This window comes from Rana temporaria, chromosome 1 (genome assembly GCF_905171775.1).
Source record: "Rana temporaria chromosome 1, aRanTem1.1, whole genome shotgun sequence".
In the NCBI taxonomy this organism is placed as follows: Eukaryota; Metazoa; Chordata; class Amphibia; order Anura; family Ranidae; genus Rana; species Rana temporaria.
This window is the reverse complement of record NC_053489.1, coordinates 206,169,075-206,185,033: the sequence shown is the minus strand read 5'-3', so window position 1 is coordinate 206,185,033 and position 15,959 is coordinate 206,169,075.

Below are 15,959 nucleotides of genomic sequence, written 5' to 3'. Positions count from 1 at the left end.
TCAAAGTAGGCTGGTAGTGGGCGTGTTGTATGGAAATGAATCGTGACCCCATGTAAATGAATCGCCTAACGAACGGTGCATGCGCGCGCATGCTCAGTATCACGTCGAATTTTCTCCCTAAGTTACGCCAGCTCAATGCCTGTGACGTGAACGTAACCTACGCACAGCCCCATTCACGTACGACTTACGTAAACGACGTAAAAAGATACGCTTGTGCCGACGTCCATACTTTGCATTACCTGCACCTCATATAGCAGGGGTAATGTTACGCCGGACGTAAGCCTTACGTAAACGGCGTAGCAGGCGCAAGTACATTCGTTAATCGGCGTATCTAGCTCATTTACATATTTGACGCGTAAATCTACGGAAGCGCCCCTTGCGGCCAGCGTAAATATGCCCCCAAGATACGACGGCGTACGGCAACTTACATCGGTCGGCTAAAGCCAGATTTCAGGCGTATCTAGGTTCCAGAATACCGCGCATAGATACGACAGCGCATCTTTTAACTTACGCGGCGTGTCAATAGATACGCCGGCATAAAAGCTTTCTGAATCTGGCCCTCAGTCTATAAAATAGGCATTTTTCTGTTCTGCTCTCGTGTGCTCATGGAATCCTCCAAATTGCTTTGCTGAGTTTCTGACAAAGTACATCTTTTATCTGATTCCATATGAATACCACAAGTTTGATTGCCTATTTTTGTGCAGTCCTCTGTTTGCCTAGAATATATCATACATAAATTCACAGTTCACTAGCTAGGAATAAAATCGTCTGTCATCACAGATGTCTCAACGTGTTCTTCTTTTCGGACGCCAGCGGCATCATCACACAGGCATACATCAGTGTGGAAGATGAAAATAAAGCAATATCCCTTTGGGTCTATCACATCCGTCTATCCCGAGGAAAACCGGATTTTCATTACATCAAATCAGAACAGATGCTCTTATCAGTGAAAATGAAATTCAGACCAAGTCTAGATGATCATCCATCATCTGACAAAATATACATACATTGCTAGATGCAGCTCTTTACTTTTCATTTCCTCCCACCTATTTTAGTCACCCTGATTTACAAAAAACACATCACTGAGGTTCCAAGGTAAGTCATGGTGCAAAGTATTTTGGAAGTCAGGTGCACATTAAATATAGCTCTTCAGCCCAACTTAACCACTTCCTTACTGGGCACTTAAACCCCTTCCTGACCAGAGGACTTTTTGCGATTCGGCACTGCGTCGCTTTAACTGACAATTGCGCGGTCGTGCGACGTGGCTCCCAAACAAAATTAACGTCCTTTTTCCCCCTGCGGTTTTTATTTTTTGAGCTATAAACAAAAATAGAGCGACAATTTTGAAAAAAAAAAATTTTTTTACTTGTTGCTATAATAAATAGCTCAATTTTTTTTTTACGTTTTTTTTTTATCCTCAGTCTAGGCCGATACGTATTCTACATATTTTTAGTAAAAAAAAAAAAAAAAATCGCATTAAGCGACTGGTTTGCGCAAAAGTTATAGCGCCTACAAAATAAGGGACAGAATTATTATTTTTTTTTTTACTAGAAATGGCGGCGATCTGCGATTTTTATTGGGATTGCGACGTTATGGCGGACACATCGGACACTTTTGACACATTTTTGGCGCCATTCACATTTATACTGCAATCAGTGCTATAAATATGCACTAATTACTGTATAAATGTGACTGGCAGGGAAGGGGTTAACACTAGGGGGTGAGGAAGGGGTTAAATGTGTACCCTAATATTAGTGTTCTAACTGTGGGGGAAGGGGGGTGACTGGGGGGGTGACCGATCTGTGTCTCTATGTACAAGAGACACAGATCCGTCTCCTCTCTCCCCTGACAGCACCGCTGTCTGCGAGAGCCGGGAATGAGAGATGATCTCATATGTAAACATATGAGATCATCTCTCATTGGCCGCACAGATCGACTAGGAAACGGCCGCTCCGATTGGCCGTTCACGGCGATCTGTGACTGGCTGTGTCCAAGGGACACGGCCAGCACAGCAGTCGCGCGGGGAACGTGCAAAGGGGCGGCCGTAAAAAGACGGCCTGTTAGAGATTGGGAGCCGCGCTGCAGCCGTACAAAGTCGTACGGCCGTCAGCTAGTGGTTAAAGTGGTTCTAAAGGCAGAAGGTTTTTTACTTGAATGCATTCTATGCATAAGATAAAAAAACCTTCCTGATCCAGCAATGTGCACGAGAGCCTCGGCCCCTCCTAAGGACTCTCCCTCCGCATTGGCTGTGGCAGCAACAAGCGCCATTGGCTCTTGTTGCTGTCAATCAGCAATTACTTTATCTTTATAAGGTGACCTTGGGTGTTTTGAAAGGCGCCTATAAATAAAATGTATTATTATTATTATAATCACAGCCAGTGAGCCAATGAGATAGAGAGTGCTCTGGGGACACTCGGCAGAAGGGAGGGGCCAGGAGCGCCAGCAGTGGACCTGAGAAGCAGAGGATTGGGACTGCTCTGTGTAAAACCACTGCACAAAGCAGGTAACATAAATAACATGTGAAAAGAAAATTAAAAATGTATTTCATACCGCGGTCAAAGATATAAATACTATTAAAAATATGAAAATACAAATAAATATATGAATGGTGTATTCAAATAATGTTAAAATTTGAATATACATTTTCCAATAAAAGTCCAAACAACCACCATCGGCGATTCTTCAATCAATGGATTTTAATGGATATTTTTGATTTTATGAACTATTATTTAGTATTGAACATAAATAACATGTTTGTTATTAAATAAAAAAAAAAGAAAAAGACAAGCCTTTAATAACACTTCAACTATCATTCATAATTTATTCAGTTGTATCCTACCAGCCAGCACAACCAAATCTTTAGCCTGCAGCAACTTAGTCTGGGGGGTTCCCCGTTACGTCAGATGGGGGCGGGGTCACCCGTACATGTCACTGGGTAACCCCGCGGCATTTCCCCGTTGCGTCAGCGGGGACGGGGTCACCCGTGCACATCACGGGTGGCCCCGCCCTCAGCTATTTAAGAGCTGTCTCGCGTCATTCGGTGGACATCTCCCATCGGATCGTGACGGCGTGTTTTCTCTTTTGTTCATGGACGGTGTTATGTATCACGTACCTGGTAACCAGAGCCCGGTGGTAGGAGTAGGCCTCTCTTACAACTCCGGCTTGAGAGCTGCTGGATATGGAACAGCAGACTCAGAAGCCTGGCGGGGTAGGAGTGCCGGCTGGCTGGATAGATGAGTAGATGCAGACCACTGCTGGAAGTGTAGACTGGAGCTGAAACCGGAAGTAGGGTCCGTGACACTGACAGAAGATTCACAGCAACAACTGAGAAGGCAAGCTGGTTAATAGACAGCAGACGGAAGCAGGGTCAAACAAGCCGGATCACATTAGAGAGTTCAGGTATTCAGATGGGGTAAGCAGGAGAGTAGTCGTGGTACAGGCAGGTAGGTCAGGCAACAGTGGATCAATCAGAGGTAGGTCGATAGCAGCCGAGGTCAGGATCGGAGAGGTGCGGAAGGTCAAACAAGCCGGGTCAATAGGTAATAGCAGATAATCAGGTTTCTTCAGGGTAACAGCGTTCAGAGACTGTAGATCAGACAGCAATGTGCTGGAGCTGTCAGTGTCCATTTAAAGCCGTTTTGGCGCCAAGGAGTCAGCGCGCACGCGCGCGCCCCGCTGCACGCGCTCCCGCCGTGCACGCGCGCCGTTAACGCACGCGCGCGCACCACAGGCACACGATGATGTGTAATTGCGCGCCGCTGATTTAACCCTCTGGAAGGATTCCGGGATTGAGAGGTGAGTCCCTGACATTGCCCCCCCCCAAGGGGCAGCCTCCGGATGCCTAGTCGGGCCATCTTGTCAGGATGATCAAGAAAAAATGAACGTACCAATCTTCTGGCATGGATGTTGTCTTCAGGTTCCCAGGAGTTTTCTTCTGGTCCGTAGCCTTTCCATTTAATCAAAAATTGGTTCTGTCCTTGTCGCCTTCTACAATCCAGGATGGCTTCTACCACAAATTCCTCGCATCCGTCAACATGAACTGGTTCAGGAGGCCTTGTACCCCTATTAGGGAAGGGATCAGGAGCTGCAGGTTTCAATAAAGAGACATGGAATACAGGGTGCACTTTAAGAGAATCAGGTAAAGAAAGTTCATATGAAACCGTATTGATTCTCCTTTTGACCGGAAAGGGTCCCATAAATTTGGGTCCCAATTTTTTAGAAGGACAAGCTAACCTGAGGTTACTGGTAGAAAGCCATACCTGGTCCCCTGTTTTCAGATCCAGCTCTCCTTTCCTTTTCCTGTCGAAGAACCTCTTGCTGTCAGCCTGGGCCTTGGTTATAGCTTCCTGTAGTAATTTGGTGTTTTGTTTGAGGAATTCCACTGTATTCTGTACTGCCGGTACTGAAGATTCTGAAAGAAAATCTGGTAGAAAAGTTAGGTTGAAACCATAATTGGCAAAAAAGGGAGATTGCCCCGTGGCAGAATGACTGGCGTTGTTGTAGGCAAATTCCGTTAGGGGTAGCAGAGAGACCCAATCATTCTGAGAAAACGTAGTGAAGCACCTGATGTATTGTTCCAGAGTCTGATTGGTTCGTTCAGTTTGCCCATTGGTCTGGGGGTGATATGCTGAAGAAAGAGCGAGTTCAATTTGTAATATTTCACAGAGGGCCTTCCAGAACCGAGAGGTAAATTGAACTCCCCTGTCTGATACTATGTTGGAGGGTACCCCATGCAACCTAACGACTTCTTTAATAAAGACACGAGCAGTCTCAACGGCAGAAGGTGTGTTCTTTAGAGGGAGAAAATGGGCCATTTTGGTCAAACGGTCCACGATCACGAAAATTGCAGTACAGTCTTCAGAGCAAGGAAGCTCTACGATGAAATCCATGGCCACCATTTTCCATGGTCTGTCGGGTACGAGTAAGGGTTTCAGTAAACCCCAGGCTTGGTTTCGAGGTGTCTTGTTCCGATTACAAATAGGGCATGTGCTGATGTAAGACTTGCAGAAATTCTCTAATCCAGGCCACCAAAAGGTGCGACGCACCAGCTCTAGTGTCTTACGAACCCCAAAATGTCCTGCCATTGGATGGTCGTGGAGGTGTTTCAGAACCTCTACTCGGATGTCTTCAGGGACAAAAATCTGGCTTCCTCTCCAGAACAGTCCATCTCGGGATTCTAAAGAAATGTTGGGAGGTTTGGAAGAGTCTGAAGATGCTCCCCGGAGCAGGGAAAGTAGGTCAGTGTGCAGTAGCAAGAAACTGTTCTCTGGTAGAATGGTGTCAGGAGTGGAGGTATCTTTTGGGTTGTCATGCATTCTGGACAGAGCATCCGGCTTGATATTCTTAGAGCCCTGGCGATAAGTGATGTGGAAGCCGAAACAGGAGAAGAAGAGTGCCCACCGAGCCTGTCGGGGCTTCAATCGCTTGGCTGATCTTAAATATTCCAAGTTTTTATGGTCCGTATAAATTAGCACGGGGTGTGCAGCACCTTCCAATAAATATCTCCACTCTTCCAAAGCGGCCTTTATGGCCAATAACTCACGATCACCTACGTCATAGTTTTTCTCCGCGGGGGAGAGTTTTCGGGAGAAGAAACCTACGGGATGTATTAGGTCTTTGTCTCCCATGCGTTGGGAGAGAACGGCCCCCACTGCGACTTCGGAGGCGTCTACCTCAAGGAGGAAAGGTAGAGCCGGGTTTGGGTGGCTGAGAATTGGGGCAGTCGTGAAGAATTTCTTTAGCGTGTCGAAGGCTTTTTGCGCCTCAGGATTCCAACGGAAACGGAAGTTTTGTTTTGTAAGCTGTGTAATGGGAGCAACAATGGTAGAAAATCCTTTAATAAAACGTCTATAGAAATTTGCAAAGCCTATAAAACGTTGGACCCCCTTCTTGTCCAGGGGCACCGGCCAGTCCAAAATAGCAGACACTTTCTTGGGGTCCATCTCAATTCCCGTCGGGGAGATCACTAGGCCCAAAAATTGGATGGTATGCAACTCGAATTCACATTTTTCTGCTTTCGCATATAGACCGTGTAGACGAAGACGATTCAAAACCTTCCGGACATGCTCTCGATGTTGATTTAATGAGCCCGAGAAGACCAGGATATCATCCAGGTAGACGATGACAAAAATATCTAAAAAGTCTCTGAACACGTCATTGACGAAATGCTGAAAGGTGGCAGGAGCATTGCACAACCCGAATGGCATGACTAGATACTCGTAGTGACCATACCGAGTACGGAAAGCAGTCTTCCATTCGTCACCGTCCCTGATGCGAATTAAGTTGTAGGCCCCCCTCAGGTCCAGCTTAGTGAAGATAGTAGCGAACCTTAATTTTTTAAACAGTTCGGGTATCAATGGCAATGGATAACGGTTTTTAACCGTGATGTTATTGAGCTCTCGATAGTCGATGCATGGGCGAAGGGTCTGATCCTTTTTAGCGACAAAAAATATTCCAGCACCTGCTGGTGAGGTGGATGGACGAATGAACCCCTTATTTAGGTTCTCGTCGATGTAGATTTTTAGAGCATCTTGTTCCTTCTCGGATAGGGGGAAGATGCGCCCAAAAGGGATCTCGGCCCCAGGAAGTAGTTCTACCGGGCAATCATAGGGGCGATGAGGTGGAAGGGAGTCGGCCCCCTTTTTACTGAACACATCGAGGAACTCATGATAGGGCTCCGGAACAGACTGAAATAAACTGGGATCGGTGTTCAGACATAACAGAGTTGGAGAGAAACTGGAAGATCCAGGAAGGCAGTGTTCCAGGCAGTATTGGGAGGGAAATTGTAAAGTTCCAGAGACCCAGTCAATCTGGGGGTTGTGGACCCGGAGCCAGGGGATGCCAAGGATCACTGGAAACAAGGGTGAAGAGATTACATCCAGAATTAATAATTCTCTATGATTAGCGGAAGTAGAAGCAGGTAGAGGAAGGGTTTCTTGGGTCACTTGACCCGATTTAATGTGGGATCCGTCGGCCAGAAAAACTGAAAGCCTGAAGTCCTTCTTTCGAAGAGGAATGTGGTGCAGACTGGCAAAGGTGGCATCAATAAAACAACTGCAGGCGCCGGAGTCAATGATTGCGTGGACCGGAATCGTTCTTCCTGGGAGCTGTAAAGACAGAGAAAGAGCAAGGTGTGTTGTATTGGTTGAGAGAGTGGAAACGTTGACAGGAACAGAAAAACGACACTTACGCATCTTGATGGGGCAGTTGGCGACATAATGACCGGGCTCACCACAGTAGAGGCACAAATTTAGCTGCCGACGACGTGTTCGTTCTTCTGGAGGCAGGGTGGGTCGCATGACCCCAAGTTGCATAGGCTCAGAGGTGTCAGGAAGAGAGCTAGCCGCACTAGAATGGACGGGTGGTTGGTAGCGAGAAGCAGGCAGGGGCGCTTTAGTAGTGACCCATACAGGGCGACTTAGATGAGAAGATCGCTCTGCTCGTCGCTCTCGTAGGCGTCGGTCAATCTGTATAGATTTATTAATTAAGTCCTCCAAGGTATCAGGAACCCCAATACGGGCCAACTCATCCTTTAGGTTTTCTGAAAGTCCCAAACGGAATTGGTGCCGCAGAGCTGCGCTGTTCCACTGGGTGTCCGCACTCCAGCGGCGAAAGTCCGTAACATACTCCTCAACGGCTCGGCGGCCTTGTTGAAGCGCAAGCAGGGCGGCCTCAGCAGTAGCAGTTCGCTGAGGATCGTCATAGAGTTGTGCCATGGCCTGAAAGAAAGCAAGTAGAGTCTCAGTGTTGGTGCCATTTTCCTCCAATAGTCGGTGCGCCCAGGTTAGAGGCTCTCCTTGAAGAAGCGACACCACAAATCCCACCTTTGTGGCTTCTAAAGAGAAAGTCCTAGGTTGGAGGGCAAAATATAATTGGCAGGTGTTGCGGAAATTCTGGAATTTGGAGCGATCCCCGGTGAACCGCTCTGGCATCGGAACCCTGGGTTCGGGTGGTAGCATCACTACAGTTGGAGCAGCGGCTGATGAAGACGATCTGGCGGAAGGTTCAGGAGCTGCGTCTCCGGACAGATTCTGTACTTGACCTTCCAGTCGCATGTAGCCGTCCTGTAGATTTTTAACAGCTTGGGTGAGAGATGCAAGGTGTTTACAAATCTCCTCCATTGCTGGGGCCACTCCTGAGGGCTCTGACATGGCTGTCTGATACTGTTATGTATCACGTACCTGGTAACCAGAGCCCGGTGGTAGGAGTAGGCCTCTCTTACAACTCCGGCTTGAGAGCTGCTGGATATGGAACAGCAGACTCAGAAGCCTGGCGGGGTAGGAGTGCCGGCTGGCTGGATAGATGAGTAGATGCAGACCACTGCTGGAAGTGTAGACTGGAGCTGAAACCGGAAGTAGGGTCCGTGACACTGACAGAAGATTCACAGCAACAACTGAGAAGGCAAGCTGGTTAATAGACAGCAGACGGAAGCAGGGTCAAACAAGCCGGATCACATTAGAGAGTTCAGGTATTCAGATGGGGTAAGCAGGAGAGTAGTCGTGGTACAGGCAGGTAGGTCAGGCAACAGTGGATCAATCAGAGGTAGGTCGATAGCAGCCGAGGTCAGGATCCGAGAGGTGCGGAAGGTCAAACAAGCCGGGTCAATAGGTAATAGCAGATAATCAGGTTTCTTCAGGGTAACAGCGTTCAGAGACTGTAGATCAGACAGCAATGTGCTGGAGCTGTCAGTGTCCATTTAAAGCCGTTTTGGCGCCAAGGAGTCAGCGCGCACGCGCGCGCCACGCTGCGCGCACGCGCGCGCCCCGCTGCACGCGCTCCCGCCGTGCACGCGCGCGCGCCGTTAACGCACGCGCGCGCGCACCACAGGCACACGATGATGTGTAATTGCGCGCCGCTGATTTAACCCTCTGGAAGGATTCCGGGATTGAGAGGTGAGTCCATGACAGACGGACACAGCACTCTCTTGACAAAGTGGGGTATTCAGCCTCCAACTAGGAGAGGACTAGGCAGAAACAGGTTAATGTTTACAACCCTCTTCCTGCACAATGCAGCTCAGTTTTTTTCTGCCTAGTATAGGGGAAGGACATGGCTCCCTTCGGGCCCATGGCTCTTGGAGTTTTTTTCTATTTTTATTTTTTATTTTTCCCTTTTGTTCCTGAGATCTGCTAGCGACTGGGTGACAGACTGGATCCCAGATCCTTGGAGTCTCCCCAGTTTCGGCCAGCGAACGTGTGCCAACCATTAGCTATGCGCTGGGTTGTCCACGACATGCTCCATTGTTCCAGGGGTGGCCACTGAACTACGTGCTTCGGGGTACACATATGACCGGGCTCCATGCCTGATTCACAGTGTGCCGGGGGGGGGTCCCTCGTTCTCTGCAGCAGCTAGGGTTTTCAGCGTGCTGGACCTTGGTCCTTGTGTCACACACATGGGTCAGCATGGTGTCGGAAGCCGGCGCCTCCGCCCCAGAAACACCTGAGTTAGCAACTGGTGCCCCTGCACCTGATGTGTTAGTGGATGCTATGTTGGCGGTCCTGGAGGCCTTTGTTGCCAGGGTGGAAGTGGCGAGTAGGAACTCGAGGGTAAAAAGCGCCCCCGCCATCTTCCGGGGACAATTCTGATGCTGAGTCGGGCCCGGCTGCGGCTCATGGCCAGGATTCTAATGCGCCATTCAGATAGTGAGGATGACTCCAGGTCTGGATCACCACGCAAAAAGGCTCTGGTCAGTGAGATTATCACCGCAGTGTGAGACACACTAAAGATGGAGGATTCTGCGGAAGCAGCAGAGGCGTCGGTCCCTTTTGGGTTCCGTAAGCCGACCCGCACTACAAAAGTGTTTCCTTGCTTATCTTGATAAGCTTTTGTACAAAGATTGGGTAAAACCACAGAAGGTTTTTTCTGCCCCAAAAAAATTGGCGGTACGGTATCCCTTTGAGGAGAGTTTCCTAAAGAAATGGACCTCTCCTCCGGTAGTGTCCAGGCTCAATAAAGTGACCACGATTCCGATGGAAGGGGCTCCTGCTTTCAAGGACCCTGCTGACAGGAAGGCTGAGGCAAACGCCCGCTATCTATACACGGTGGTGGGCTCGGCGGTGTGCCCAGCGGTGGCTGGGGCTCCATTATCTCAAACGCTGACTGAATGGGCAAAGATACTGGTCCAGGGGCTAAAAGCTCGTCAGGTGCCTGCGGATGAGGTGGCTTTGGCCGACCAGCTAGTGCAAGGCCTTAAGTTTGTTTGCGAGTCTGACCTGGATACTATTCCTTTGCTGTCCAGAGCCTCGGTCTGTGCGGTGTTGCGCCGCCTGATCTGGCTTAAGTGTTGGTCGGCGGACCAATCTTCTAAGAAGGCCCTGATGGATTTGCCTTTTAAGGGCGACAGACTTTTTGGTGCCTCTCTTGATGAGATTATCAAGGATGCCACGGGGACAAGAGCACGCTGCTCCCGCAATCCAAGAAGAGTCAGGAGCCACACCGTAGGCAAGGCCCCTCTTTCACTATGCACAAGCGATTATTTTTTTTCATCCGCCCAGTACTGCGGGTAAACACTCCCAGGCTGACAAAGCGCCTGCTGAGGGTCAGAAGCTGCCAGCGGGAAAATAACACATATTTTGTTTGAAGATGAGGTCAAGAATGTGACCTGACACATGCGTGGGAGTATTTATCAGTTGCTGCAGACCTAGTTCTACGAGTTGGTCGATGCAGGCGGTGGCGATGGGGTCCTGGGTTGAGTTGGCCTAGAGGTTGAAGTCCCAGAGTAGCAGCAGGTTTTTGGTTTTCAAGGTGTATGACAAGATGAATTCGGTGAAAGGTGTGAGGAGATGCGTCTTTGGTCCCGGGGGTCTGTAGCACGGTTTCCTCGAGTATAGTTTGAAGTTGCAGAGTGAGTGTTTCCATAAAAGGCAAAGAGTTCTGTAGAGTTGGTTTGATGAGAGAGAGGTGGGATTTGTAGACCACTGCTAGGCCTCCTCCTCTTTGTCCTATATTATAATATCCTATTATACTATTTTATGCTCGGTTAGGATGCAATAGTTCTCAGGCACCAATTCTGTTAGAATGGAGTTACAGTCAGGTGTTAGCCAACTTTCTGTGATAAAGAGGCAATCTGTGTTTCAGTTGGATGATGAAGTCGTAGATTTCCTGTCTGTGATTAACTGCCGATCTTGTGTTGATCAGGGCACATGATAGATGTTGTAGTTAAATCAGTGACTTCCCGTTTTTGGTGGTTGATTGACAGTTGATTAATAGTAGTTGTTCTTTCCGTAGTGTTTTTTAAATGAAGGTTAGTAGAGTTGAGGCAAAATTCCTTAGGCTGCGGAGGGTGTCAGCTGAGTACTTGATGATGAGAATGATGGGAGAGGGCTGATGGTGATGTGATGATATGATGATCCTACCAATGCAGCGACGATGATGATGATGTTAGGGTGATGATGGTCCTGGAGTTGCGGTTGATAATTGGATAGTGATGATGATGATGATGATGATGATGATGATGATGATGCGATGATGCTGCTGAAAAGATGATACCCCAATCTAAACAGCCCCCCCTCAGTTGATCCAGAGGAAGGCAAAAAACCCAGCCGAGCCTGGCCAATTTGCTGCAACAAGGGAAAAAAATCCTTCCCGATCCCTCTGTCCCTCTGGAGGCAATCGGGGAACCCTGGATCAAAGGGCCATATTCTTGTACTTTCTGCGGCGGCATCGCGTAAGCTAATTACACTACGCCGCCGCAACTTACTGGAGCAAGTGCCCTATTCCTCAAGCACTTGCTCCGTAGTTTGCGGCGGCGTAGTGTAAAAGGCCCGGCGTATCCCCGCGTAATTCCACAAGGGGGCGGCTTGTATTTAAATTAAGCGCGCCCCCGTGCCGTTCGAACTGCGCATGCGCCGGGCTTAAAATAGCCCAGTGCGCATGCTCCAGTTCTCGATGGAAAACGTCAATGACGCCGACGTGTGCGTAATTGACGTAAAGTTGTATTCAAGAACGACTTAGGAAAACGGCGTACCCGACGGGAAAAGACGACGTGGACCCGACGCCATACTTAACATGGCATACGTGGGACTGGCGTAAGGTTACCCCTCATATAGCAGGGGTAACCTTACGCTTACGCAAACGACGTAAGCGACGGGATTTCGTTCGGGAATCGGTGTATCAGGCTCATTTGCATAAACAAATGAGACCTGAACGTAAACGCCACCTAGCGGCCGGCGGCGAATTACATTTAAGATCCGACAGTGTAAGTGACTTACACATGTCGGATCTTCAGCGTATCTATGCGAAAATGATTCTAGGAATCACTCGCATAGATACGCGGGTCAAAAAAGAGAGATACGACGGAGTTTCCTGAGATGCTCAGTCGTAACTCTTCTGAGAATATGGCCCTTACTGTCTAAGATTGGTTTCCCCCGGTTTACTTACCTAGCCGGTGTTGGAGCTAAGATGAGACGGTTGAAGGTGAGAAGGATGTGGGGGGGGTGAGATGGGGGGGAAAAAAAGGATGGCAGGGAAGGGTAAAGAGACCATTCGGGAGTACCAAGATGGCCACTACTTACCAGGCTGGATCCCTGGACTCCCTTCAGGTTGCTGATTGTGAGTGGCCCGGTGAGGGTTTCCTGGCCGTTTAGGCAGTGCCTGTTGTGTCCTGATATTTTTATCCAGGATGGCTGCTTGGGGTTGGTGGCTAAGTGTTCTCTGGCTACGGCTGGGTGGACCAAGAGGTCTGTGGATATTACAGTTGGGGATATGTCTGTGGATATTACAGTGGGGGAGATGTCTGTGGATATTACAGTGGGGGGAGATGTCTGTGGATATTACAGTTGGGGAGATGTCTGTGGATATTACAGTGGGGGGGGGAGATGTCTGTGGATATTACAGTGGGGGAGATGTCTGTGGATATTACAGTGGGGGAGATGTCTGTGGATATAACACTGGGGAGATGTCTGTGGATATTACAGTGGGGGAGATGTTTAATTAATCGAAATTAGTCAATTAATCGATTAAAAAAAAAGATTAATCGAACACGAAAATGTTAATCAGTAACAGCCCTAATTTATATATATATATATATATATATATATATATATATATATATATATATGATAAGGCCTGCCATCGCTGTAGCTATTGGGGTAAATTGCCTGCAAGTGGCACAGAGGCAAGGGTTGCTGTTAAGGATGGGTCTGCCTAAAGGACCTGAGCAAGTCTCCTGTGATCTTGTTGGTTCCAATTCCCAAACCTCGTGTGTGAAAAGCTAGTAAATAAGCCAGGGTCCCAAAAAAACAAAATCATTAGGCCTGCAGAAGGCGATATTTAGAGAGCAGTTTGTATGATTCCATATATGAATCGTCTGTCGAGTAACTTCGGAAGGAATTGAGAGCCCAAGACGAGTAGTCAGTAAGGTCCAAGGAAGGGCGCGGAGATCTATAGGGTTTATATGGCCCTCTAACTGGACCCATACCTTTTGAGGAATGGTGATGGAACCAATCTAGAATTCATGTGAATACTGCAGCTTTATGATATAGGGCTATGTCCAGGACTCCTGCCTCGCCCTCATGTTTTGGAAGAGAGGCTTTTTGTATGCCAAATGATCTTAGGAAACTCCTGATGTAAATACCATAAGTACAAGGCGGGAATGCAGATGGGGACCATTTGGAACAGGTACAAAAAGTGAGGAAGGGCATCCATTTTCAATGTGTTAATTCTACCAAGTCACCTTGTAGCATATACTAAGTTCTTTAGTTTTATGTAAGACTGAGAATTTAAAGAGTAGAGTTGGGATGCCTCCGTCAGAATCTGTATCCCCAAATAGCGTATAGCGGTAGACACAGTTTTGAAGAGGAAAGAAGCTGAGATTCGTTTTAGGACCTCTGGCGGGAGGGATATACAGTATTTAAAAGTTCTGACTTGTTATAATTTACGTTAAAGTTGTTGACACCGCCAAATCTCTGAAATTCCGCCAGAAAAAGGTATTTTAAACAACAAACAGCATGGATTCATGAAAGACAGAAGTTGTCAAACAAATTTGATTTCTTTTTATGAGGAGGTAAGTAAAATCTTGGACAAAAGCGTGGCTGTGGATATAGTATGCTTGGATTTTGCAAAAGCGTTTGACACAGTTCCCCACAAACGACTAAATTATAGGGTAAAGTCTACAGGCTTGGAAAAATCGGTTTGTAAATGGCCACACATACGGACCCTTTGTTCGTTTTTCATCCATCCGTTGATGGATGAAAAATGGACATCAATGAATCTCTATGGAAAGATGGATGATCTTCCATTTACATCCGTTTTCATCTGCTTCGGTGAACATCTGTTTTTTTTGAACAGATGAAAGCCCTCTCTCTTGCACTTTTATTTACCCAACAAGGTAAAACAATAAAACTTTCAGTGGAGGGTAAAGATGTAGAAGGAGGAGAAATAGCAGACTCAGGCATAACGATATGGAAACAGTCCTGCTTCCAACCACTTTGTTTCTTCGTCGCCACTCTCGCCAGAGTGGGTTTAGTGTACCTGGACAGGCTCCTCACACCGACCTGGCAGCCAGAGTATCACTTGGAACTTTGAGGGAAGAAAGCCTCTGCCACAGACCCTCCCTGTAATGTAGATCACGGAGACGATTCTCCTCAGTATGCTTTGGGCCTGTATCTCCCTCAGGTAGTTTTTTTAGTTAGGTACCGATTGACAGGTGACTAACGTCCATCCTCTTAGTGTCCGGATACCTTGATCCTCGATGGATTGTCGAAGCCCTATTGGAAGGCCAGCCTCTCTTGGCTCTTCTCAGGCGGACTCCCCACCGAACAGCTTCCCCTCAGAGGAACAACGCTTGGGATCTTCTCAGAATTTGGGGACCCAGTCGATTACTGGGTCCCCGCCACAGCTTACACGTTCCGAACCATCATGGTCAAGGAACCAGGAGCACCGCGTGGCACACGCACCCCTGCCTGGTAGGCCATCTCGCCGGGGGGGGGCCGTGATGTGTGGTCACCCCGAAGGTGGGTGCCACACCGGAAAAAGAACCCCCGCCCCAATGGCGTCTGTTCCAGAAGTACCCTCTCCCAGCATGCCCCGCGAGAGAACCTCTCTCCTCATTGGCTGCTGGCTAACGGCACCCAACCCCCGACTCTACTGCTGCCACCTGTCGCCCCAGGGTGGTATTACACCCCAGCCACAACAGAATGGGCACACAGCAGAGCCAAGCCGAAACAGAGACCCTTTTTGAATTCAAATTGAAATCAGAGTCACCTACACTCTGATCACCCCCTTAAATTTCGTCAGCACCGGTACTTAGAAGTAACCCGGCGTTACATAAAATTCACAGATCTCTTGTACAAACTGAGGATGTGTATGTACAGGAAGAAGAGAAGAAGAATGCAAACTGATGAAAACTAACATATCACTATTTCCAGATGGAGTAGATGCCCAAATAAAAGCAATCCACAGGTTACACCAGATCTAGCACCAGGCAAGGTCCTGGTAGGCTATAGAGTGGTACTAAAGTAGTTAATGCTAATTTAGGTGCATTTTTATTTTATTTCTATTTTGAAAAGGTGGACTTAGCATTGTTGTACTGCTGCTCATCTCTTCCTGGATTTCCTGCATGCTTTACAGTTTCTCCACTGCTGCTTACTTTCAGTTTCTAAGAACTACATATCCGATGGTACCTTGCTGCCTGCAAGCAATGATTCCTGTACTGACTCCACCTCCTGAAACTCTTTCTCTTATCAACTCTGCAGTTCAGGAGGCAGGCTCTGTGAAATGTGTGACACAGCAGTGCCTACTCACAGGGCATAATTAATATGTATCACGGAATTCAAATGTGTTGAGATCTTCATAATGTAAGGCTCTGATTTTACAAGGTGGGGCAATGACATCTCTGAATGACGTTTTTGCAGAACAGCCAACATCCTGTGTTCAGAATGAGGCAGGACAGCTGCTTAAAGCGGTGTTGCGCCCCAAAAAATAATAATTAAAAACACATACTGCAGCTGCTGGCTTTTGATAAA